The following is a 27614-nucleotide window of genomic DNA, read 5'->3' on the forward strand; positions in this document are numbered from 1 at the left end:
GAAAACAAACTCATTTTTGTTTATATTATATTATAAATTAATTTAATTCTTCATTTCAAGTAGAAAAGATGAGTTTCAAATGCCAAACATTTTAGGGACTTATAAGTTTATCATGCAATTGTTCATTTGTCAAGTTGAAGATGGGAATATTTTTTGTTTGTTTGTTTGTTTTTTCGAGACAGGGTTTCTCTGTATAGCTCTGGCTGTCCTGGAACTCACTTTGTAGACCAGGCTGGCCTCAAACTCAGAAATCTGCCTGCCTCTGCCTCCCAAGTGCTGGGATCAAAGGCGTGAGCCACCACGCCCGGCTGAAGATGGGAATATTTTGACCAAATAAGAATATAATTTTTTTTTAGGAATGCAGACATTGGCACAGATTTTATAAAACTAGAAAACCACCATACAAAAAAGATGCCTTCATAAAGCTCACAATATTGTTTAATGATCTCAATCAGGTGAAACCAAATATCTTCTAACTTCCTTTTTTTCTTTCTAATGTCCTCCTTAATCCTTCTGAAATCATGGATTCTTAGTCCTTAATCCTTATCACTGCTAGAAGCAAGTGGATAAGAACTAAGCTGCACTTGGGTGCTCGGAGAGAAGGTTGTTTCTACTGTTTCCTTGCCTGGGGACACTTGTCCATGAAGGCATTCATTCAAAGATGCTGCAATAGTTTCAGATCTGAGGGGTTCTTTACAATTAAAACCTGACGCATCCACAGAGAGTAAACAGAACCTGCATCCTAAGAGAGCTGGAGTAGAGGTTTATGGGTTTTCAGAAGGACTTCAGAATCCCAAAGCAACTGGCAGCTAAGACAACTGCTGTGCTGGTTATGCCTTGTCAGCTTGACGCAGCCTAATGTCACCTGGGAAGAACTTCAATGGAGAAGACACCTCCATTATATTGGCCTGTGGACAATAACTGATGTGGGAGGGGCCAGCCTACTGGGGACAGTGCTCTTCCCAGCAGGTGGTCCTCAGTTGCATAACAAAGCAGGCTGGAAGGACATGGGGAGAAAACCAGTAAGCAGCAGTCCTCTGTGGCCTCTGCCTAGAGTCCGTGCCCTGACTTCTCTTCCCGATGGGCTGTAAGGTGAAATAAGTCCCTTCCTTCTCAGGGTGCTTCTGCTCATGGTGTTTATCATCCAAAAGAACCCAAACTAAGACAACTGTGAGCTTGGGTAGATCTATCTCATCCCGAATCTTAGTCCACAGCCCAGCCAGGGTCCACCCTCCAGCAACACTTGCCCAGGCAGTCATCCTCATTCACAAAGTAAGGAATGTGATGTCATCTTGCCTGCAGGGCTGAACTATGTCACAAGATGACTTAGCACTGGCCTTACCATGCTTAGGTTCAAGTGGAAAAGTTCTCAAAGGAAAGCAAGCATGCAATTTACTCCAAACTCCACCCAACTTCAGTTCTTAGACAGGGCGCCTACTACAGAGGATCCCATTACAGCAACAAAGACTCCATTCACTAGGTTCACACTGATGACTCTGTTCCCTTCCAGGTGATGACTGATGCAGCCGACATTCTGCTCCAAGCACAGTGGGTGATACGAGACAGCCCATACACCCGTGAAGGAACCGCCAATTTCCATTCTCTTCTAGTTTCTGATAGAGCAGAGTGTGTATTATAAAAATTAAAACTATAAATAAAATCACCCAAGAAAAGGAGCACAGCTAACAGTCAAACCAAGAAACAGACCAGTGGCCCCCATGTTGGTTTGCGATGTATAGGTAAATAACACCAATTCAGTAGACTCCACAGAAGCAACTGGAGTTCAATGTCAATTCCTTCCCAGTATAAACTAAATATTCGGTTTGATGTAGGATAAGGGTTTTAATTCCATAGCTAGTAAATATGCAAAATGGGGAAAGAATCATCCTGATCCATAGGTAATAGTGTCTAATTCCCTTTACCATTTTCCAATTAGCAGTTATACTGAGGCATTATTAGTATTAAGAGAGCCATTGTCCAGAGTTAAAATCAGCATGGTGAATAGAGTTACAACTCAGGTACATCACCCTACTATGGCTGAATGATGCCCCATAAGCTTTCCTTATGCAAAGAGTTCAGCTGAAAAGTCAGCATAGTGTTATTTGGAAGGTGGGAATGTGATGTGGAGCAAAACACTGGGGATTTCAGAGCGATCAGACAAACTGTCATCATGGAGGGTGCCCATCTGGTATTAACTACCTTCATGCTGCCTTTAGTGACAAGTGTTCTGCACAGGTCTAGCAATATAGTCCAGGCTTCCAAATCTAAGGGCAGGGCTGCTCAGGCTAAAACCTTCTTTTTAGGAGACTATTCTTTTTAAAACAGCATTCATAAATTTTGTACATGCATGTTTACATACAAATCCCATATCCAACCCCAGGTAATATTCTAGGAAAAGCATAGCAAGGAGATGAGGTAAGATAGCCAAATCTTTTGCCAAAGAAGCAGAAACATCCACTTGCTTTGCCTACTCTGGCAGATCTTGGCCACACAAAGTCTTGATGGTACATCCATAACCTCTTGCTGCTACTACTTGGCTGACAAATAGAAACTAGAGAAAATACCAACTGTTACCGTGTGGCTTTCAACCCACCTTATCACACCATTATCAATGGGAAAACCTGTAATGAACTATGGCTTCTGTTCAGAGGTCATGTGAGTCATAGAAACTAGCTTCTCTCCTTTCCCCTGAACAAGCATAATTCTTATTATGAATTTTCTCTCTGTGACAATATACGCATATAAACCAACTTTTAAAATTTGAAAAATGAAAGGTCTATTTCCCTCATAATGGAAAAGGAGAATTAAGTGGAGGGAGATTTATGTGCTTAGAAGGATGGGAGGGCAGAGTAGAAAAGGGATTTGAAGATGGATAACTAACACTAAGATGTTTGGAAAAGCCATTTGGCAGTAATCTACTTCCTCTTGTTAGGCCCCAACTCCTAACAGTTCATTGACATATAAATGTACCAAATAAATTATCAATATATCAGTGACACTAGCACCCTCCTGACCTAATCTCCCTAACTGGGACACAACGCATCAACAAAGAAACATTTGTGTCTTAGCCAGGGTTTCTATTCCTGCACAAACATCATGACCAAGAAGCAAGTTGGGGAGGAAAGGGTTTATTCGGCTTACACTTCCATACTGCTGTTCATCACCAAAGGAAGTCAGGACTGGAACTCAAGCAGGTCAGAAAGCAGGAGCTGATGCAGAGGCCATGGAGGGATGTTCTTTACTGGCTTGCCTCCCCTGGCTTGCTCAGCCTGCTCTCTTATAGAACCCAAGACTACCAGCCCAGAGATGGTCCCACCCACAAGGGCCCTTTCCCCCTTGATCACTAATTGAGAAAATGCCTTACAGTTAGATCTCATGGAGGCATCTCTTCAACTGAAGCTCCTTTCTCTGTGATAACTCCAGCTGTGTCAAGTTGACACAAAACTAGCCAGTACAATTTGTTTATCATAGAATTCATAGCCAAAACCACAACACTGTGGCCATTGCTACTGCTCAGAAACCTGAGAGGAACCAAGTTCACAGACTAGCTCCACACTGAAAACACCACAGGCTGTTAAGAAAATACAATCAGCCCAGCTTTCTAACACAAAGAACTTACCTAAGATTAAAGATGATTGATCTGCTGATATACAGAACCTTCCTATAGCATTTCAAAATGCAAAGTACATTTCCAATAAATATATATATAAAAAGAGAAGACCAGGAGAGGAAACTAAATTTCAAAGTAAGAAATTAGGAATCTATGCAAGGCACGATGAAGTCTAAAGAGTAAGAGGAAATGTAGTTTTAATTGAATTGATTATTCAGAAAGCAAAGCCTGCTTAATCAGAGTCTATGCAAGCTGGAAGAAGCCTCTAAGATCAACTTACATATGAAAATCCATCAGGGACAAAAGACTGGACAAAGTAGGTTAGGAACACCATAAACACTGACGGTGTTCAGGAGGCATACAGAGAATTCTAGGATGACAGAACTGGATCCTCGTCTCTGAAGAATGTATTGCCAAAGACCATATTTTTCTTTCTTTTCTTTTCTTTTCTTTTCTTTCTTTTTTTTTTTTTTTTTGAAAACAAAATGTACTGCCAAAAAGACACAGAACAGTGGCATCTCTGCTATACGCACATCACACGGCTAACCACATATGTGGCTCACAGTTTTGAGGCTCGTGTTCTTAGCTGAACAGTTTCTAATGGTGAAGGCCAGAGATGGCTAGCTTCTTCACCTAGCACAGAATCATTATCTCCAGGTCGGAGTTCCAACCGAAGCCAAAGCATGAGGCAGCAGGCACAAACTCTGGGCACTTTCCTCAAAGGTCACATATGAAGTCATCACCTACTTATCGTCCTCCACATCAGTCTGACTGGACCCACACACAGAATCGGCCAGCTCCTCAACAATTAGTGTTCTAATCCTTTAATCGATATAGATGAAACAGCCATTAATAAAGAAATCCTCCCCGGCCTGGCACCACCATGCAGAGACTGGGCCTCAAAAGCCCCACGTGACTCATAGAATTCAGAATCTACTGAGGCTGCATGATTACTCCACAGGGGTTGTTGCTCTTTTCTAGGAGCTGTATCACAGCTGCAAGTGGTCTTAAAACAAGAAGGAACAGGATCTAGGGGTGTCTTCTGCTTTCTACTTACTTTCAACATGCTGCCTTGTCTAACTAGGTCACGTGACACCCCACATCTATGCTTGGCTGTGAGCGTCTCACAGAAGAGGAGTGCATTCAAGCACAAACTCAAAACACCCAGGAACAGTGAGTGACACGTTCAGAAACGCTCAGGACAGTGTCAGTAACAGCCTAACACAGGATGCGCTCAGTTTGGTGGCCCAGTGGCCCAGCAGGCACAGGGCACGAGTCCTGCTCCTCTACCACAGATGCACTGTCTTAAAGAATTTTAAAGGAAGGTAAAAACTCTGGGAAGTAAACTAATCACATAGAGCTTTGTTATCAGAGCTCTTCATCCATCAATTAAATATTCAGAGCCTTTACTATCACTAAGCTGGAAAGGCAATTTCAGGGCTTTCCAGTTTTTAAACACAAATTCATCCACTTATTTGTTAATTCATTTGCTCAAAAATACTCATTAAATCTGAGTTACTATTAAGATTCTCAGAATGTGAAAAAAAAAAAAGCTATATCCTCAATTCCCAAGGACATTGGTTGTAAGGCCTTAATCTTAGCATCTGGGAAGTACGGGGAGGGAGAATGCAAATTTAAAGCTAGCCTGGGAAGCATGGTAAGATCCATATTTTCACAAAGCTAAGTTAAAAACAACAACAGCAGCAGCAACAACAACAACAACAAATCAACAAAAGAAATCATTTGGAAACCTCACCAAAAAATGAAAATTTTTATGTCTCATTTGAGAGACCTGGTTACAAGAATTTTGTTCTTTTCTTGTTTCCATGTGACTCCATAGTAGATGGCTTTGAAACTACACTTTCAACAGTAGTGTAAGAGAAGGCAGAATATATGTAGGAAGTAATATTGGAGAAAGCTCCTGAAAGCCAGAGTTTACAGAGCCACATTGAACACAAGTGAATGAGGAAAATGAGTTGAGAGATGCCCACCAACAACAGGATGATCATGAAAGAAAGGCTTAAGGCAAGCCAGACTCTCTGTGAATACAAAGCAAGACATCCTCGGAAGCTGGCAAGGATGCGGTGTGCAACTGCCAAAGCCAGCATCTTGGTCCCCTAGATTTCCCTCAACTACGCTGCAGAACTACCCACACTACAAAGCTCCAATGTTAGAGTTTCAGGAGACTCACAAACACATTTCCTTTCCATCTTGAAGCTATAAGACTGCTGAGATTAAAACTCAATGCGATGTCAAGATCACGCAACCCCACTGCTTAAGAGATGATAAACAAGGGCCAGAAGCACTGGATGAATAGGCTTGGATATGTCATGCCAACCCAAGTCTCCTGATTCCCAGCTACCCAACTGCCACACAGTTTCAAAGGCCAACATCCCAGCTTGTGTCTGAATCCTCGGTGAAGGCCACATCCTGAACTCTGATGCAGCCTCATGCAGCTTGATGAAAAAGGGGGAAAAGGCAATTTAATTTTCTAGAAGTCAATTAAAACATGGATTTTTATACACAGCATTACATATCACCATATGCTGCGTTAGGGTGAGTGTTACTTCTAAAAATACTAAAGCTTCTCTAATGGAATTGGATCTGAGATCAATCCCTAGCTGGCAACCTACATACAGCCTTGTTTCCCACTGGAGATACATAAAGGGGCAGCTGGCAGGGTTGCACCACTAATGGGTACTGCCCAATATGCAATTTGAACAGGGAAAATCTACCCAGAATTTCACTTCAAACTAAAGCTGCCCATTAAAAAACAAAGGAGAGAAATGAGTAAAGAAGCAACCCAGAGAGACTAGAGCCCCAAGTCTACCGGTAAGGCCTCCAGTGGAACCAGGTTACACTTTAAAGTTTCTCATCTTAACATCACACTACATTTGAAGTGTTGGCTTCGAACCACAGCACGCTGCTGCACACTAAGGGTGGGGGTGGGGGACCCAGAGTTAAAGTTAACACAGGCAGATGAGTTTGAGGCTAGCCCATACCGAAGTGATGGAGCCAGCTTTACAGGGGCAGTCACTTGTAAGTGGTACTGTATTTGAGGAACTCATTCCTAACCACTTGTCAGGTTCTATTTAGATTGGGGCATTTAAGGAAGTGAGGGAGTCAGGAGAAAAACTACATTTTTCTAAAACATGTTGGTAACAATGGCAAACACTTAGTCCACTTGGGATCCGTTTAAATACGACCTATTATTTTGAACAACGAGATCAGGCATAATTTAAGGAACTGTGTTTCTGAGGAGTGGAACTTTGCCAGGATCAACTGGTAATGTAGGTCTCAGATAGTCAGTGGCTTGGGCAAAATGCTACCTTGCAGAGACATTACTTCTCTAGAGGCTCTTGAAGCTCTTCAGTTCTTGTAGAGTCATCTTCATAGCCAGCCTGAGCAACAGCAGAAGCACAAAAGTGGAGACATGAAGAGGCTCTGCAGACTCTTCAGTCTCTGGTCACACTATTAGGTCCCTAGAGCACTGACTCCCTAACATACAATTCCCATCCTCCCATGAGTCACAGAGCCACTCTGCGCGGCAGGCAGCTTCTGCACATGCCATCTGGAACCTCTGCCTCAGGAGGTCTACCTGGGCTTTATTCTTTGTTTACATACTTACCACAGAGGGAGGAAGGGCCACAGGAAGACCATAATAAATACCTTTTCAAAATGCCAGCACAGCACAGCATCGCACACTGCGATTTATTTACTTTTAATTGATGACATTCATACTATGACATACAAATTATACTCTCAAAATTAAAAATAAAGCATTCCATGCCAATATAACTACATCTAAAACACCCTGTAATTACGATGACTCTAATTACTTCATTTGTAAGGCAGATGGGGTGTGCCTGCTAACACTTCACATTCAACACTCTTCTTTCTCTCTGAGCGACTATGTTGCAGGCCCTCAGTCAAAAAGAGCTCTGCACTGTACCAGGAATAAAATGTGGGTGATGTGGGTGGCTCTGCCATTACTCCCCAAAGCCCAAACTACTTCTACTTGGTGAGTCTTAGGAAAATTGGGGTAGTGGGGAGACAGCTCAGAGGGCAAAATTGTTTGACCCACAAGCACAAAGACATTGGCTCAAATCTCAGAACCCATGTAAAGCCTAATGTGGCATGGTATGAAATACCACTCTTCTTACAGGGAAATGCATGGCAGAGACAGGAATGCCAGAGAGCCCACAGGACAGCTAGCCTGGCATGAGAAACAGTACCTACCAACTGTAAAACAGCCCTACCCCAAACAAGGCAGTAGGCGATTCCTAAACACGAATGTATGTATGCACACATGTGAGCGCCTTGTGGGAAAAAAAGAAAGAAAACAAGGAAAAGGGACAGAAAAAGAAAAAAAAGAAGACTGAGAACTGATGGTTTTGTAACTTGGGAGCAGGGAAAGAATGCTGGCTATGGGATCTGGCAGACTTGGAGTCCCTGCTTTTCTGTTTAATATCTGAAACGTGTTATTTAGTCATTCGTACCAGAATTGCAGGTTCGTCTAGGGAATCAACTGAATCGGGGCCTGACATGAAGTGAAAGCCAGAGCAGCTGCCCTGCCTTCTGCAGGTACAGAGGGAAAGGGATCCCAAATCCATACAGTAAAGAGAGGCCATCCTCGAGGCCTTTCTTCTCCCATGCCTCTTCCACAGATTAAAGGCTCCAGGAGACACAAACAGCTCACCAAAGAAACGAGAGGAAATCAATGGCGGCTATGCCCTAGCAAAAGCACCTGGGGAAGAAGATGTCTAGGGAAGCCCTCTAACACGGACCCCACTCCTGCAGAATCTAACATTTCGTACCTCTATCCCAGGTACCCATGAGCTTCTTAAGAACTGCATCAGGAGTCCTGAGCCACGCCTTGGTTACTGGCAGAGCTACGCTGGGATGAGCCATGCCTTAGCGACACTAAATTTCTGTTCTACTGCAGCTCCTTCTCTTCTTGCTCCTCCCCCTCCTCCTAAGTGCTGAGGCTCAAAATGGGGCTAGACTAGCACTCTATTGCTGAGCTACATCCTCTGCCTGAAAGGAGGAGGAGGAGGAAGAGAAGGAGGAAGAGGAGGAGGAGGAAGAGGAGGAGGAGGAGGAGGGAGAAAGAGAAAGGAAAGTGGGAAGGGGATGAGAGGAAAAGGAGGATCAATCCTTACTACTGTGTGAATAGCCCATAAGCATAAAGTCTGTTGTATTGTTAACAATATAGCAAAAACAAACACAAGACAGGAAACACACAAAAGGAGAACACCACAAGTAGGCAGCACCTGAAGCCAGACAAGGTCCACTGAGGTATGTATGGTGGTAGGAGTAGCTCTCTAATTGCAGGCCATCTTCACTGGCCATAAAGCCCCACCTCTCTTCACCTCCCTCTACTCATCCCTAAACATGACCTGAGGTCACGGCAAATTGAAAATACTGACATGGACTGAGAGTCCCATGACATATGGAGGCAGAAAAGGAACAGGTGTTAGGTAGGGATCAGAACCCAGCCCAGACCTGCACCTGCTGAGCACAAAAAACAGGGTCCTGCAGGAGCCATCTGCTGTATTCCATGGCCAGAGGCCCCTGTGGGAAGCACTAACAGAATGGAGAGGACATGTCCCTATCCCCAGTACCCTACAGCTCAAGCAGAGGGGCACAGAGGAAGAAGCCTAGAACATGGGGCGGGGGGTTGGGGGAGCAGGAGCACTTCCGCACTGCTCAGTGGCCTCGGGTAGCAAGACAGCTGCTTATTACAGTTTTCTCTCCTTGCCTGGGGATGATCAAGGTTTAAGATAGACTTGCTGGGACAAGCTCTCCAGAGTGACCTCAGCCTCCCTTTCACTTTGAAAATACTATCGCTTGATACATTCTGTGAAACCGCAAATAGGAAACTGAGTCAACAGTCTCCTTCCCTTCCCACCCCAACACATTTCTCAGCCCCTAGATATTTCCAGAGCCCCGCCTGTGTCCCCCCTGTCTTCCGGGTCATGGACCACAGTAATGGAGCACCAAGCTGGAGGTGGGGGGCTCCAATGGCATGCTGATTCACCCACTTACCACCTGCTTCGCTACTGCAAAGGTGTTCTCTTTCCTTACTGCCATCCTTATGAAATGGACCTACCTTCTCCCCACCTTTCACACAAGGTTGTTGTCAACAGCATCTCATGCGAAATGCACAAACACATTCCACATTGAGTGCCATAGGTAAGGAACTGTCAGGGACAGCACATAAATTGAAGATGGGGTCCCTGCAAAGAGGTGAGTTATTTGTAAAGGAGTATGGCTTGCTGGAACCCTTCACCACTGATCTAGCTCAGCCACAAAGCAGTAACAGGGGTCCTAGACTAGAATCCATTGAAATTGCGTCCCAACCTGAGTGGCCTCGTGAGGCTGTTGCTTCCATGAAACCCAACTCTTCCTCTTCATTCACTCAAGAGCATCCAATGTTACAGCAGAGCTCACAGAGCTGTGTGCAACAGGACAATGGAGATTGGTATATTAAATGCCCAATAGGATTCCTCTAAACATCGGACTTGGTGTACACCCCACCCCCATTTTTAGTTTTGATTCAGGATTAAAAGGATCAAGTGAGACATCTCAGATGGAAAAGGGTGCAATGTGGAAACAGATTTGTTACAAGTGTCCTGGGTACCCGATTAGAATACCCCTTTGGCCATGAGGGAATTTTCAGTCCTGCTATTTCTCCAGAGTCCCTCCCCTTTTAGGAAGGCTGCTGAAATCAAGACCAACCCCTGACAGATTTCTGCCTAAAACTGGAAGCTATTCCCCCCCCCCCGCCCCATTTGGAGGCTGCAGATGGCTTATTTGCATATTGCAATTCTCCTACTTGATGACTGTTTGGGGGGGATTGTGGGAAGAAGCAGATGGAGGACATGCTCTGTGCTAATGTGTCACCCTGGCAAGTAACCAGGCTAATAATGAATCTCTAAACAATACACTTTCAAGACAATTCATAAAGTATGTTCATTAAAAGGTTAACAGGAAGTGGGCATGAGTGTAGATAATACCAAAATACAAACACAGATGGCGGTAGTTACCAAAAGGATACCACGGTGGTAGTTTGCCCAACTTTGCATTTTTACATTCAAACTTAACATCTTAGATCAAAAGATGGAGGAAATTAATAATCTCAAGAATGTATGTAAAATAGGCCATTGGTTATGGAAAACCAAAATGGAGTATTAAAAAAAATTAATGGTTGGGAAGTCAAAGTTTGACATAGCAAAGTAGAAAACAAAGTAAAAACTTTAGGCAACAGTTGGCAGAACTCCAGGCCAAAGCCATGCCAATTTTGTCTCAAATGGCCAGAAAAAATTTGACTAAAATATTATGTTATTTTCCCCCTTCTCTTTCCTTACTCCAGCCCCTCCCTTGCTCCTTCTTTAATCCATGGCCTTTTTTCCTTAAGTCGTTAATGTTTTACACACACATACACACATATCAATACGAGCAGCTCATGCCCTTTAGCGGTATGGGGGTGGGTGGCTATGGGGGTGTGAACGCAGGGATGACTACTTGTTAGTGACTAAGCAGTTAAGGAGGTACTCCCCGGAGAAGACTCCTTCTTAGTTGCCTGAGGTTCTCTGTCTACAGAAGATTTCTCCCTTCCAGGTTGGCGCGTCTACCGGCGTTCTTCTTCTTCATATCTTGCTTATGCAGCCATACTTTAGGGTATCATGAGTGAAGCCTTGTCATTTCTACAAAACACAATTTCACACCTGGTCCTCTGACTCTTAAAATCTTTCGGGCCTCTCTTCCTCCATCTTCCCTGAGCCTCAGGTGCAGGAGTTGTGTTGGAGATGAATCCGCTAAGGCTGGTACCCTGTGATCACCTGTTCTCTGGATTTTGACCAGTTGTGGTTTTCCATAATGGTCTCCTGTTGCAGAGAGAAGTTCCTGGATGAGGCGTGAAAGCTACACTTATCTATGACTACAAGGATAGATATTTAGAATGCAGCTAGGGAATCACGCTAATCCCCTCACTGGACTGAAGGTGGTAGACTCTCCTCTAAGACACATGACCTCACCTGTCCCAGGTGGTTCACCACATAATTTTAAGGAAAAATTGTTTTCTTCCGGAATTACTTAAACTGTGGCTTTAATTCTCTACAATTTATCACATATAAGTATTTTTGAGAAATAGGCAGAGTCCCTACACTGTGACCATTCATAGGTAGAGAACCTCAAATAACTAGAAATATTCCTGGCAGAGAGACTTTAGGCAGAGTAAAGGAGCAAAGACCATGTTCTCCCCTTTCCTATCTGATTATAGTCCAGACACTCCTTGCCAATATTCTATGTGAACCAGGTACTGAGTGCAATTAAATAAAAGCACAGTACACAGAGGCTTCATGTAGCTGCAGCTATGGGTGTAACAAAAAGTAGTAAGTGAATTCAAGTGTACAAAGATTCTCAGGAGGACATTCAAACTGCTGATGAAATGGTACCCGAGGAGTCACATACATTTCAGAGACACAAATGAACAGAATCTCCCAGAGTAATTTTATTGTTTGCATTATGATCAGTTATTCTACTCCTAAATTACAAGAATATTTTATGGGTAAAGACATTCACTGTAAAATTATCTTTAGGAAAAAGAAAATGGTCATAGTACTCCTCTCACAGATTATTAATTATATAAACAAGCATACAAATACATTATAAAGTTATCTATAGATATTCAAATGTTTAAAGTCACTACCACTTTAAGATTTGAGGGGTTTGTTGTTGTTTCTCCTTCTAATGTGTTTATCTGTTGTGTGGGACAGTATACATAAATGAAAAGCAGGTGGAGGCCTGGAAGGGTGTTGGACCCTGGAGCTGGAGTTAGAGGCAGTGGTGAGCTCTGGAAAATGAGTACTGGGAACCCACGCTGGCTCCTCTTCAAGAGTAGATCCTCTAACATTTTGAGGGGGAATTGTGTGTTTTTAACTGAAATAAAATTACATCACTTCCCCCCTCCTTCTAAGGACCCTCCTACAACCCATCCTACCCACCCCCACTCTCCAGCTGACAGCCTCTTTTTCTTTGATTATTGTAGTTCCATACTCAGGAGGCAGAGGCAGGCAGATATCTGAGTTCGAGGCCAGCCTGGTCTACAAAGTGAGTTCCAGGACAGCCAGGACTACACAGAGAAACCCGTCTCAAAAAACAAACAAACAAACAAACAAACAAAAAAGGCATTCGAACAAAACAATTAAATGTTACCACGCTTCCTGTGATCACTTGAAACTCAGTTGACATATTTAAAAGTTGTACAATCTTACCATAAATAACATTTTACAAGAATCATTTTGTGATCAGAAAACCCCAAGAACCCAAATCTCTGAATTTCAAACCACTGTGTCACAAATACTTGAGATAGCCCCAACCTTCATCCTTGGGTTTCCTGCTTGTCCATCCAATCAGCTAGTGTGGCAGTCTTTCCTGAGAAGTCTTTCTCACCACTCTAATCCTCTCCAGCGCCACTTCTGCACTGTAAGCCACCTTTGTTACTTCTTTCCCACCTGCAGACTTCTGATTCAATGTTTATCCTTCAGACTAGCAGTGAGCCTTTGCTAGATTTCAGTTCCTGGTTCTGCCCCCTCATCATCTGCATGCCCAGGAGCCCCTGCTTATCTCTTCAGTGTGCCAGTCCCATCAGTTAAATGAGACAACCGATACCAGCATCTGCTTTGGGGCTGTGGGGAAGGTTGAAAGAGCAATAGACACACGATTAGAAGAGTGCCTGATATCAGAGAGGTGATCTGCTGATGGATTCTAACATAAAACACACGAGTGACAAAGAGCACACATCCCATAAATAATACTGAATGATTGTTTTACAAATGCACTATACCAGTCACATCCAGTAAGACTTTCTTTACATAGGTTTTTAAACTTTTAAATTTTGGTTTCCTTTCAAAATTTTTAAAAAAATCTAAATTTTGAACTCCCTCTACTATCCTTTCAGAAAACCTCACTATAAGTCCACGCATGGAATCAAAATCATGATGGGGAAGTGCCTGCAGCAGAATGAACCAGGACCTTGTACAGTGCAGGTGAAAAGTGATGAAAGATAAAATTAAAAGGAAAAAAAAAAGCAAGGAAGCATTTAATTGGGTTAGTCCAACAACATCAAGCATCACTTTTTCAATTATGCATTCAGAAATTAAATTATGGCAAAAATCAGTATATAAATTAATTTTAATCAGTAATAAAGACTGAAAACAGTAAGAAGCAAGGATCTGCTTGGGAGGCAAAGGCAGGTCAATCATTGAGAGTTCAAGGCCAGCCTGGCCTACACAGCTCTTTCCAGGACAGACAGGGCTACACAGAGAGACTCTGCCTCCAAAACCAAGCCAGACAACCATAAATAAATAAATAAATAACCCCCCAAAAAAACAAAACCTTATATCATGAATGTGATTATCAAACTGATAGTTTTGTGGATTTTTTTTTAATAAAGAAAAAATACCTTAATACTTTTTAGATAAAACAGAAGCAATATTTATTCCCTTCATGATGCCATGAAGATTTATAATCTAGTGGCCATTTGTGTTCAACCATGTGTAACATCCTCCAACCCCACAGCCTTTCCTCTCTCTCCTCTACAAACTCTCTGTCTCTCTGTCTCTCTCTCTGTCTCTCTGTCTCTCTGTCTCTCTCTCTCTCTCTCACACACACACACACACACACACACATAGCACTACTTCTTTCATAGATTCAGTGCATAAGGAATGTACCATTTCTCCTGTTGATTCTCATCTTAAAAACAGTTTTGATACAGCCAACTAGCTGGAGCTGGATTGTTCCCCTATGCTGTGCTTTCCTTGCAATGGGATAAAATGTAGTCGTTGACTTTCTGAAAGAGATAGTGGATCAAAGGCTCACCGTGAGTCCCCTGTGTCTCCCTGCCTTCATCTGTGACTCTTACTCTGTTAGTGCTGATACTGTTAAGGAATTAAACACATGGTCTTGGCACGCTAAGCACACAGGCATACGCAACATAGCTTAGTAAGCATGTTTTCTGCAAATGATAAGGCTATTGTGAGATAGATATAATGATGGATAACTACTACTGATCAAGAGCCTCAATAGGAAGACATGGGGAAGGCAGAAGGCCAGCTTCCAGGTCATGACTCCCAACAATAATACTCTCTAGGATCCAGTCACTTAGTCTCAATTTTAATTTTCTAAATTATAGTACTATAATCTTCCAAGAAATAAGGAAAATAAAAAATGTAAATTATTTTTAAGTTACTAGTGAAACTTATCTACAAATTTATATTGCTGTCTGAGTTAAACATTAACTTTTCTAAGGAAAAGAAATGTAGAAGTATATTGATGAAGATCTCTTTGTCGTGAGAGAGTGTTTGCTTGGTTTTCCATTTAAATATTAAATTTTCACAATAAATATGTTTTAATTAGGGAAATAGAAAATATGGAGGAAAATGACAAATGAATCCTATGTTTTAAAAACTCTAGACATAAAAACTCAGTTATATAGTTACTCTTGTGATTTTAAGAACTGCTAAAAGCTTTCAGTAAGTACTTTTTTTGCAATCAGAATTAGGGCAGACATAGCCTCATACTGGTGAGGGGGCCTTATCTGATAAATTCTCAGCAGTGACTGGCTTGCTCTATTCACTTGGCTTCTGAGCAGGCAACACATGGCCCAAGTGTCCACATTAACTGGAAAGGGCCATGGACAGAAGAAGCTAAGAGCAGTGGTGGTAGAGCATCCTTAAGATCTTAAAAGACCTGGGGAGTGGAAGAGTATCCATCCTACATGAAAGGGTCACTGGCAGAAAAGTCCATTCTGCAGGAATGAGTAATAGCATCTTCTACGTGTGTATCACTCTGAAGCTCTTGTATTCTCACACACATCTACCTGTGTCTGTCTCATCAGTTGTATAACCACTGTAACAGTAGCCTCTTTAATGGCAAAGACAGGATGAACACAGACTTCCTCTTTCCAGGATAAAGAAACTCTGAGCCTTGGCTTTTCCATTTGCAAAACAGTGGTGGTAATAGCAAAAGTAACAGAAAAACACAGCTCACAAGAGTATAGCCCTGCACCAGAGCGCACGTCAAATTTACACAACACTCTGGCACATGAGAGCACCTTGCTGGATGCTGACTGCTTGTGCTTTTCCCCAGAGTTTGCCCTACTGAAGAAAATAACTACCCTGTCCCGATTCCAGTGCCATCCAAGACTCTGACACAGATCTTTAGTGGGCCAGCCCCTCCTACTCCTTGAAGCCCAGCCAAGTCAATTTCCTTGACATTAGGGTTCAATCAAACTTCCTCATTTCCTCCAACAGAGAGATCTGGAAAGACCTGCCAAATTTAAAAATTTAAGAGAGCAAGGGATTTTATCTCTTTCTCTTTTAAGAAAATATGCACTTTCAGCAATCCCCCTAAGAAATTTTGTCTAGACTTTGGGGAAAAAAATACTTGAAAGAATCTGCTAGTGACCAAAATTCAGAATATCTGTGGGGGTAAAGCCAGGTTAAAGAACTTCACTTCCCAAAGAAATCTGTTAAGAAAACATGTCCCCTAAAGTTGAAAAGCTAGATAAATGGCATTTCGCCCAGAGCCTTCTCAAAAAGAGCCAAATAATTGAGTCTAACCCACAAATTGGGAAAGGGAGAAAAAAGCATAAAGCAAGCACAAAACCCTTTAGAAAGTGGGCACACAAGATCCCAGTATTGTTGCCATTCATCTGATTTACCGGGCAGCTTGCCAAATAAGGCACAGGCAATTAAGATGAGCTAGGCTTGGTTGCCAAGGTGGGGAGGGGCATTTCATGTTGAAAAAAACAAGATAGCACTTTAAAAAGGACCCTGTAATTTTAATTTTTCTGGACACCTTATACTGTACACATCATGAAATGACTTTTTCGAAGCACAATACACAGACCTAAAGATATTCTGTGGGACAGAATGCCTAAAGTCTTTAAATCCCAAGGAGGATTAAACTTTGATCTTTATTTGACTAGTGAGGATCATTAGAAGCAAGAACAGACAACATGGCAATGATTGATGCTTCTCTCTGAGGCTTTTGAAATTACTACATATTAGGAACTATCGGTAGCATGCTGCTTTCAAGAAAGACAATTGTGTGTGTTTCCTTGTCAAAAATCCAGCCATTGCTATTCTTTATCCAAACATAACATTTTTTCTTTTGAATTTCCAGCAACATCAGCTGGATATTTTGAAAGAACAAGCAGAAGAAAGCAGGTTTCTCCCTCACCTGGTTTCCTGCCACTTTCCTTTGTAGGTAAAGTAGATGAAAAGTAAGTTATCTAAACTTCATAAAGAATCTTTAAAAAATGAAAATTACTATCATTTCATTGCTTCAACTGAATGCATTCAATATTGTCCTGGCCACCTCATGAATTCTCAGAGCCCGAGTATGTACTTTAGAAACACATTCACACGTTGAAACTACTCTTGTTAAATATGATAATAATGACCCAGCAGTCTCAATTCTCTAAAGTCTCAGATCCATGCACAACATAGGTGAACCTTGAAAACATGGGACATGTGAAAAATGACCCCATAAAGGACTGTGTATTATGAATATATCCACATATGAAATATCCAGACTAGGAACAGGGGAGATGGCTCAGTGGTTCAAAGCACACAATGTTCTTCCAGAAGATCTGAGTTCACTTCCCAATACCCAAGTCAGGCAGCTTACAGGCAGCCCCCTGTGACTCTAACTCTAGGGGATCAGATGACATTTTCTGGCCTCCCCAGGTTCTTATACTCATGCCTATACGCACACATGGGTGAACACATAGATGTAACTTTAAAAAAAAATATGGAACTATCAAAAAGGCAATTTCACAAAAAGGCAGTCATTCAATGTCACTTGATGATCTGGGGCTTCTAGGAATCTAGTGGGTGTTATGACCAAAAGGCGAGTCTACTGATACATGGCTTCTATTCATGCAATGGAACTGTTCTGCGGGGGATCGGGGAGGGCAGTGATGTTTGCAAAAGTCTGTGAATATACTTACCACCCTTAAATTGATCATTTGAAAGCAAGTGTTTTAAGTGGGTACATTGTATTGTACATTAATTGTACCGTAAAACGGAGGTGTTTATAAGTAAAAGGAGAACGTACTCACATTTAACAACCACAAATGAAACAAACGCACTCTCTTCTTTACTCTCAGACCCAGCCAGCTTCTCTGCCTCTTCCCCGAATAAATCACATGCAAAACCTCTTGTCCTCTACACTCAGAACTGCACTTTGCAACCTTTAAACACACATAAGAGTACCTTTGGAACTTATTAATCATCAACTACGATTGCTGACATATGCAGTGGGATCTGAGAGCATACATTGCTATAAGTCTCAGGCATAGCTGGTAAGCTGGTCCAACAGCAAAAGGTTGAATAATATACATGGATCCAAAACCTAACCTAGGTGCTGAGCCCCAAGCAGAGCTGCTATCACCAATCCAGCTGCAGTCCATATCAGGGGCACTCCTGAGAGGAGCTTTTCCTTCTTGTTGGCCTGAGGAACAAAAAACAAGGACAATGCTGCCCCCTGGGCAGCCAGAGTTCCTACACTGATGGGTTACAGACCTGCCTTCTCTTCTAGCTCTTCTGCTGAGGGATGTACCGCCACATACCCTAGCCTTGAGACAGTGCCAAACCTAACACTATTACACGCTGACCTTTTCATGTGACTGCTTCCAGTTGAGAAAGAACAGTTCATGGGAAGAACCTAAGGAGTCACAAATAATTATTGGGGGAATGGTGAGAGAATTGTTGTATTGTAATTCCCCAATGGACATAGAGAGAGGAGCAACTGGACAATACTTCTGAAGGCCAAAAGGTTCCTGATGTCTCCTTGTATGGTGTTGAATACCCAGGCTAAGGCCACAACCACCTGGCCATCTTTCAAATGATGCTGAGAGAGAGGGTGAGGCCAAACTCCAAAGAATGAAGACTTCAATGACTAAAGTTAACCAAGATCATTTTGTGAGGCAGTGGAAGACTTTTTTATTCCATGTCTTAAGGACCCACTAACTTCTGTGTCAATGTCACAGTGAGATCATGAATTTAATGAAGCACTTTGCCGACAGTGCTGACTTCCCCGAAGCACCTCACCTTCACACACCTCTCAAGCACACCACTTCAAATACAGACGGGAGGATACAAGGTGTCTGAGTGTGTTGTAGCCAGAAGGGAGAGAAGCCAGTGAAGGACTGAATGGCCTTCCAGTCCATTAACTGAGAATGGAAGCAAACACAGCTCAATGCAAGATGCATTTCAGTTTCCAGAAACAATTTCAACTAAGAGCAAAAATCACAAAAGATTCGAAATATACTAGTTTGTGTGTGTGTGTGTGTGTGTGTGTGTACTTCTAGAATCATGAAATTATTCAAGATATACAGAATGTAGGATATATTTCACTTTTTCTTAAAAATCCAAAAAAAAAAAATTTAAAGGGGTTTTAGAAAACTAATGATCTACTTATTATCACTCTTAAAAGCTGTAAATCTATTTCCCTATACCAAAATGGTAATTAAATTTTATGGCATAGAAGGCTGATAACAGCTATTTTCCATGTGTGGCGATATAGTAGGTGTAGTACTTCCTACACAAGGATGAAGACCCGGGTTCAGATCCCCGCATCCATGTTGTGGCGTGTGCCTGTATCCACAGCACTGGGAGGGACAAGTGAATCTTGGTACATGCTGGCTTGTCAGTCTAGCCAATACAGAAAGTTCCAAGTTTCATGGGAGACCCTTCTCAAAAACTAAGGAGAAGAGCAATAGAGAACCTCTGACATCAAATTCTAGCCCAAACACATACATCCCACACATACACTATGTGCACACATGCAAGCTCTTTCATGCATACATACAAACACACACACACACAGTTTTCTAATTTGCAAAAGTATTATGTGATACCTATTTTAAAATGTTAATAATTTAATTAAATAATGAAGGAAGGAAACTATCCTTTGCTATATGGCAGATTTTTGTGTGCATTTTTAATATTTGTGCAATTTCCCAAAGATGTGAATTGGTAAAAGATGGTACTTGCCCACAGCTGCATATGTTGGATCTCAATTCAAATTCCACACAAATTAAAGACTGTACAAGTGATAATGTGACACTCTGATCCATCTAGGACAATGACTTAGTGGAACAAGAATTCCACCCTTAGCTTAGCAGTTCAACAACACATCTACCATCACCAATGCCTACTTGAGTGGCCAGTTGTGCTGTCTGGTTTTAAGTCAACTTGATACAAGTCAAAGTCATTTGAGAGGAGGGAACCTCAACTAAGAAAATATCAAAAGCTAAGGCTAGAGGCAAGATTGTAGGGCATTTTCTTAATTAATAATTGATGGGAGAGGGGCCCCGCCCATTGTAGGTGGTGCTATTGTTGAACTGATTGTCCTGGATTCTATAAGAAAGCAGGCTGAACAAACCATAGGAAGCAAGCCATTAAGAAGTACTTCTTGTAGCCTCTGCACTAGATCTTGCGTCCAGGGTCTGACCGTGTTTAAGATCCTGTCCTGACTTCCTTGGATCATGAACAGTGATATAGAAGTGTAGTACAAACAAACATCCCCAAGACTCCTCCCCTAGTTGTTATGGTTATGGTGTTTTATCACAGCAATAGTAACCCTTACTAAGATACCAATCTTGTATCTGGGGATTTCAGAGGCTAAAACACAATTCTTTGATAACACAAGTGTTATATCATGCTGAGGCCTCCTAGAGACTCTAAGTTATCTCCCTTATGAACCCTAGCTTGATAAAGTATATCCAGCCATACACACACACACACACACACACACACACACACACACACACGTGTGCACACTAAGACTAAGGAACACTTAGGACCAAAGATGGCTCTGCAAGTAAATGTTCTTGCCACACAAGCCTGGTAACCTAAATTTTACCCCCTAAACCCACAATAAAAAGTAGAAGAAACAGTGGCTACTTCACCCCCTGCCTGGCACCATGGCTACCTGCAAGCTAGTGCTGATCCCAGGAGGCTAGAGAATCTGGAACCTGGAGAAAAACTGGTATGACACCTACCTGAGCCAGGCAGGGCACAAGGAGGTGAAGTGCAGCAGGCAGGTGTTGTGAGATGCTAGTTATGAACCTGATATCTGTGAATTTCACCTCCATGCAGAAGAGAGCAATCCAGACCCTCGGGACAGTCCTGGATATCACTGACCAGATGTAGCTGCCAATGAGCAACACTGTGGAGTCTGATTGGTCTCAATAAAAACAAAAACTGCTTCTAAGTATCGTGAGATTAAGATCTGAAAGTGATCTTATGATGCCCCACCACCTTCTTTGGAGTCAGGTCATCCATTCTACAGCCACACCAGTAAGAATCACAGGTGTGCAGACCTTACTCATGAGCAGCTACCCCACCCCCCGTGAGAGCCTGAAGGACACTATAGCAACGCACTGCCCTTCTAGAATGAAGAAAATGTTCCCCAGATCAAAGAGGGGGAAAGGGTCCTGGTTGCATTGCCTTCAGCCTTCAGCATTGTCAATCTTCTGATCTGGATGGTCTTTCAGAAGAGGACACCTTGGAGGTGAACCTGCCGAACAGCATTCCCATCATCTATAAATTGGACAAGAACTTGAATACCATAAAGCCCTGGGAGATAAAGAGACCATGTGGAAAACCGTGGAAGCTGTGGTGGCTCAGGAAAAGATGAAGAAGTGAAAGCGAGCAGGCAGACTCCTACCCCAAGAGCACCCTTGTTGCCTGTTCATGCCTCCTGCACCCTCCCCAGTGCCTGTCACATTAACTACATCTTTAGGATCTTAAGTTTAAGTTGTAGCCAGAGATGGGGGCTTGTGGCTCCCATTTCCATCTCAGGCACCCCCTTCATAGAATCTGGTCAGGATAACACCCCTGACAGTGTAGGCTCTTGGTCCACATCCAGGAATGGCTCCCATTTACCAGGAGAGCTGCGGCTGGTTATAGCTTTCCTTGGTTCTTACTTCACTAAAGAAAGGTCTGCTTAGCAGGAGATCAGGAAGGAACCCTGCTGTGAGATGACCAATGAAGAGCAACTGCAGCCCATTTTTGTCCCTGGAATCTGTCTAGCACGCTTCTGCACTTAGGTAACTGAGGGCTGTAGTCATTCCAAAAAGTAAGTTGCTCTGACTCAAAGGTAGCTGCTGGCCCCAGAAGGTTGGGGTTGATCTTGTCAAGTCTATATGTTACATTTACTTTTACAAAAAAAATTATATATATATATATATATATATATATATATATATATATATCCCTTTGGGTGTGTGTGTATGTGTGTAATATGTATACACATACACAGATACACAAACATACTCTCTCATACTCACACACACACACCCCACATACACTCAGAGGGGGAAAATACTCTTCAATTTGAACATTAAAACCACTGATTAAATTATGCTTCCCGTTGTTACTGAAATAATCCTTCTCTTCCTACCTGCATTTAACTTCCGCTCCAGCTGACAGCCCCTGTGCTCTGTGCTCTGTGGGATAATTTTATTTGCTTTTGAAACATCTAGGCAAGGGATAATGAAGGCTCGCAAGAGCATCAGCAACACTCTCAGACTTCAGGTCTCTGTTTCTCACGATCCTCTGCCTCCTCGAGAATGTCAAAGCAGCTTAAAATAACGCAGCTCATCCCTCTCGAGTTCTCACTTCACTTGAGAAGAGTGAGTCAAAGTCAAAACACTTGTTGCTTCCAAACTAGATGAGGAAGAGCCTGATGTGTTAACTGTTCATTAACGTTTCCGTTGACAGACTTCTACAGGAAAATGGGAACGTGACCAAGGCCCCTTAAAAATTCCAACTTGAAAAAGCAAACATTCATTTCTAAACATCTTCCTCACTGTTTCTATACTAGTTGTCTCTCAAACACAGCTCCATTGTAGTTTCAGCAGAAGAGCTAAAGAGAAAAAGACATCCTTGATCTTCAAGATAATAAACACGTCAGCCATTACATGCTCAATTATTTGGGAAAGAAAATATTTGATAAATGGACAGGAATCCATTAATTTGAGCGAGCCATTTGTGCGAGCTTCACCAAGGTATTTTCCTTTATTTCCAAAGAGGCAACTCCATAGGGATGAAACAAGCACACACTGGAAAGACAAGACAGGAGAGCCTTGTTGCAGTTCCAGCCACTCAGAATTTCAACAACTAAAAATAAATAAGCAAAGTCAACAGTACATGACAAGCACATACATGTGCAATGTGGACAGGAGCCTGTATAAAAAGGCAAAGTTCAGGTCCAGCTCAGGGGCCTCTGGACTCTGTTCTTGAAGTACATGGTGACTTTAGCAATAGGGACTCACTCTACCTCTGAGGGGCAATCAGGGCAATAGCTATAGGCTGTATGTTTGGTCCTTTCTTGGACAACCCTGATCAATAACTCAAAGGCAGGCTTTTCAAAACTGGTATGGGGGGTGGGGAGGGTTATTAGATGGTCTTTGGCTCTGAAAGGGAATATTGTCAGCCAGATGGGAAAAGTTCACTTAAACTATATATATATATATATATATATATATATATATATATATATATATACTTATACACAGACTTAATGTATCATTGGGGGTTTTAGGAAGATAGCTAATAGTATGATTCCTTACAATATTTTCACACGACCTTAGTGTTAAAGCCTCTTCACTGAGAACTAGCTTTCATGGTACCAAAAGGTACCTTGTAAGCTTTCAAGGGAGGGAATCAACCAAAAGTCTTGCCCAACTATGAACCACAACAAAGACTAGCATGATGTCATAAACCAAGGATGAGTAATGGATTGCACACCTCGGCAGTGGCCATCACTCTCTAATTGGATGTAAGCTTAGAATTTTAGAGCTAATAATTTAAGGATATACCCGTTGGAACTAAGTCCAGTTATCCTGTGTACACCTGATAGGGAAAGGCACTCATGCCCAGATAGAAAGACATGTGCTCCATCCATTCTGGCACTAGAGTTTTGAACCTTCTCTGGATACATCTGTTTTGGTGAATGCTATACTTGTCCATCGTCATTTCTATACCAGGATACCTGATGCTGAGTAACATAAAAATCAATTTCACTCATGCTTTTTTTTTAAAAAAGGTTGTTACAAAATATGGGACTGATCATAAACAAATTAAAATTCATTATCGTTCCTGAATGAAGCGGAGCTGTCTAAACCCCCAGGTCAGGTTACTGCAGCATGTCATTGGAGTGAGTCACTCATAGCAGGGACACTCCGTGCACTCTGCTAAGAGGCCCCAGCTCCTGGCACAAGAGAATTTTTCTGCCTGTGGCTAAAGAATAAAATATCATACTACCTAAAGGAAATAATCTCTTGAAAAAGATCCATACATAAAATATGAATATACTTTGTGGAGAACTAAAGGTAGATCTTTTTTAACAGCACATCAATTTCTACAGTAATTGATGAATGTCTTTTAACCACCCCAAAGTTCAAGCTTTTTTCTGTGATAGTGGAAGTCCACTGTTACTTCAGGAACACTACCCTCCTTCTGTCTGTCCCAGTTCCCAAATGGAAAAATCAAAAGTCAACTGTCTCAATAAAATATGCTTGAAATCAATAATGTTGAAACTATCTGTGTATTGAGACTAGGATGTTCCTCCCCGTGGTGGTCCTTGGGAAATACCACGGATGCTCATGTCCCTAACTCAAATGAAGCCAGTCTCCATCCACACTGGTTTATTACTTGTCAGAACTGACCTCGGAGGTGTGAATTCCGACAGTCTTCTGGAGATGAGTACCAAGGGTAAGGCTGCTGCCAGCCCCTCTATGGGAAGATGTTACTAAATCCTTAGAAGGAGAAACAAACCATTCTTATTAACATGTTCTGGCCAAAATGTATCAAATAAGAAATAGTTCTGAAAGTTTCATGATAACACACACAAAAATAGGATACTGATTTCAGTCACGAGCTGACAGTGACTTCTCAGGAAAATCCAGAGTGAAGGAACAGCAGTTAAAGTGATGCTTCATTTATTTTCTGAAGTAATATATGAAAAAAAAATACCCATGCATGTGATACACAATTCTTAGAAGAAGGAAAAGCCAGTAATGCCTCTGGAGTGGGCCGAAGCAACCTGTCAAAAAACACAGATTGGCAGGGCAGGCAGAACCTGCTAGGTCCTGATGAGACACCGCACTGAGTCTAAAGCAAAGCTCACTGCAAGACACAGAGATAGCAGACAAGTGGACCCACAGCAAGTCATGGTCCTGTGCCTGTCATCATCTGTCAGGTACCAGGGCACTGGGAACATCCTGTCTACAGTCCAAAGAGACCATCAGGAATGAGTACAAGTCTTTCTCCTGTTACTCCACACGATCCAATACAGATGGCTAACCATGAGGTTTTCAAGTTGTGGGAGACAGTCAAGAAAGAAAAATCTGTCTCATGCTAAACTGGAAGGCTTTTTATACCACTGGAAACAGTAAGGCTTTGGGTTAGCAATTGTGAATGGTCCATGGTCCGTTGATTTCAGCCTTAAGAGGGGAGATTCCTTGATCCCAAGTTTTACTAATTCTCTCTTATAACTAGTGGGACAGTGATGGATTTTACTGAATCCACTCTGGATGAAGTCGTGACGAGGTCCGCCACTCAGATTTTCTTAAGACCCACTTATTTGCCAGGCTAGAGAGGAAGACAGATTCAACATGTCCTCTAATCAAATTCACTGACTCAAAATGGCTCAAAGAATGATGTCTGATTCCATGTAAGCATTCCATGGGACTTGAAATTCTACTACACTTTTATCAGAGGCTTCACCCTCTATTTTCTAAAAATAGAAAAATTAAATTACTGTCATGCTTCGTTTTAGTAAATGGCTTCACCATGTTTTGAAGCTTGCTGGGGGAAGATTATTTGATTTCTATAATGACTAAAGAAGATACTTTACCTGGGAAAGAATTTGGAAACACTATCCAGGTAACCTCCTAAAATCAACCCACCATCATTAACCTTGACGCATGTGAGGACACACACACAGAGAAAAAAAGAGAGAGAGAAATGAGAAAGCAAGAACACTAGAGAGAGAGAGAGAGAGAGAGAGAGAGAGAGAGAGAGAGAGAGAGAGAGAGAGAGAAGAGAGAAAGATGCAAAGAGGATTGAACCCAGTAGTTTAATCTTAAAACAAACACCACCAGAAAGCGAAAGGAGGGTGATTAATTACACTCTCATGGATTTCATGGAAAGCGGCAGGCTGCTTCTGAATCTAAAAATAACCCCTGAAACACCAAGCCCAGCGTTTGTTTCTCCACAGCCCCCCATCTTGTTGCACTTCCATTTGCAACTGAATAATCCCTGTTAATGAATAGGACCTCTCAAGCTAATGTGAGTGTGAGCACCAACAAGCAGAGAGTAATGAGCCTCTGCATGGCAGGCAGGCTCTCCCACCCACTAACAGGACCAGAGCCTCTGCTGAAGATGCTGCTGAGAGGCTCTGTGAGGGAGGAGACCACAAAGCTTGCTGCAGAACGCAATGGGATAAAAAGCTCAGATGGTTTAAAAGAAGACTTACTGTATAACCCTTCAGGCTTATTTTTTACAATTACCATATCCTAAGTTCAGTTCTAAATTCACATCATATTTTTATCTATATAAACAATGTGTCCCTCTGTCTTCTGCTCTGCTTTCAACTCTGGTCTAAAGCAGTAACCGCCATGCACTGAACCTCAGAGGCTGCTGCATATTAAATAGTGTTGGCAGTTCTGAAATCCTCATGCTCTTAGCCATAAGAAGCAAACAGATACCTCTTATTGGAATCAAAATAGCATTCCACAGACATATCATTAACAAAATTATGCACCTAGATCATCCCTATATGCAGGGAAGGGGCAAAATCACTCCTATCTCCAGGGAGGAGGGTGCACCATAATTAATGCTTTATTAAGCTGTTCTCTGGAAACCTGTCTGAGGAAAGATCAGAATGTGAAGAAGCTGTGCTCATTAATACTCTTTCCGAGGGAGGAGTGTGAGGAGGTGGGTTGTCTGAACGCCCTCAGCATCGCGCTAACACTGATGCCTTTGGGGTCGCTGCTGTCTTCTCCCTCTGTTTTGTTCCTCCCTCCTTTAGGCTAAGAACATAGGATGTTTAATAAAAACAGAAGAATTTAAAAACAGGGACACTGAAAAGGCTGTGTTTCTATTAAACGTTAATCCACTTCATCGAGGAAGACTTTATGCTGTAGAATAAATCCCAGCATTTGTGTGATTCCAATCAACCTGTCCCACCACTGCACTTCCTTGTTTGACACTGATGCTGGCTTCCCAAACATTGCCAAAAACCTAAAGACAATGCCAAAAACACCAAGGTGAGGACACTCTTCACAGGAATCAAAGATGAGTGCTCTGAGTGTAAACACTGAGGCTGGGGACACAGCTCTGTGCACTGGGCTTACCGAGCATCTTACCTGAGTCCCAACACCAGAAAACAAAGGTAGTGATACGGAGGAGGAAGAGGGGGAAGAAGAGGAGGAAGAGGAGGAGGAAGAGGAGGAGGAAGAGGAGGAGGAAGAGGTGAAGGAAGAGAAACAGGAGGAAAGACTTTTTAAAAATTAATTCCAAGCATAGCAGTATATGCCTGTAAGCCCAGAGGCAGAGGCAGGAAGTGCAAGCTCAAGGCCTGGTTAACGTGTTAGTTCCAGACCAGCCACAGATACTCCCTGAGATCTTCTCTCACAGTGTAACAAAAATGAAGGAAAAGAAAATGAAGGGAAAGAAGGAAAAGAAAGCTTTCAAAAAACATACTATATTAAACTTTGTTTCAAACAGCCATCCATCCACCCATGTGGATAGACAACTCAATGCCTACATAGTACATCTTTGCTTATGAAATCTGTCTCCCAACAAACATATATTCAGGCTTCCTGGTGAGTGTGGATTATTTCACTTCAATAATCTTAGAAAATCCCATTATGTGTATGAAGCAGGATTTACACACACATAAATACTACGGTGGATTC

The 27614-nt window shown here is 42.2% G+C and overlaps 1 protein-coding gene and 1 pseudogene across 1 annotated transcript in view; one reads left to right on the forward strand and one right to left on the reverse strand.

The window, feature by feature from the left end:
- The window catches only part of LOC110292345 (putative phosphoglycerate mutase 4), a 97658-nt pseudogene extending 76325 nt beyond the window's left edge, over positions 1-21333 (forward strand).
- The window catches only part of Sh3gl2 (SH3 domain containing GRB2 like 2, endophilin A1), a 182832-nt gene that overhangs the window by 130006 nt on the left and 25212 nt on the right, over positions 1-27614 (reverse strand). The window lies entirely within an intron of this gene.

The sequence above is a fragment of the Mus caroli genome, unplaced genomic scaffold, assembly GCF_978045245.1.
Source record: "Mus caroli unplaced genomic scaffold, Mus_caroli_1 scaffold_6, whole genome shotgun sequence".
In the NCBI taxonomy this organism is placed as follows: Eukaryota; Metazoa; Chordata; class Mammalia; order Rodentia; family Muridae; genus Mus; species Mus caroli.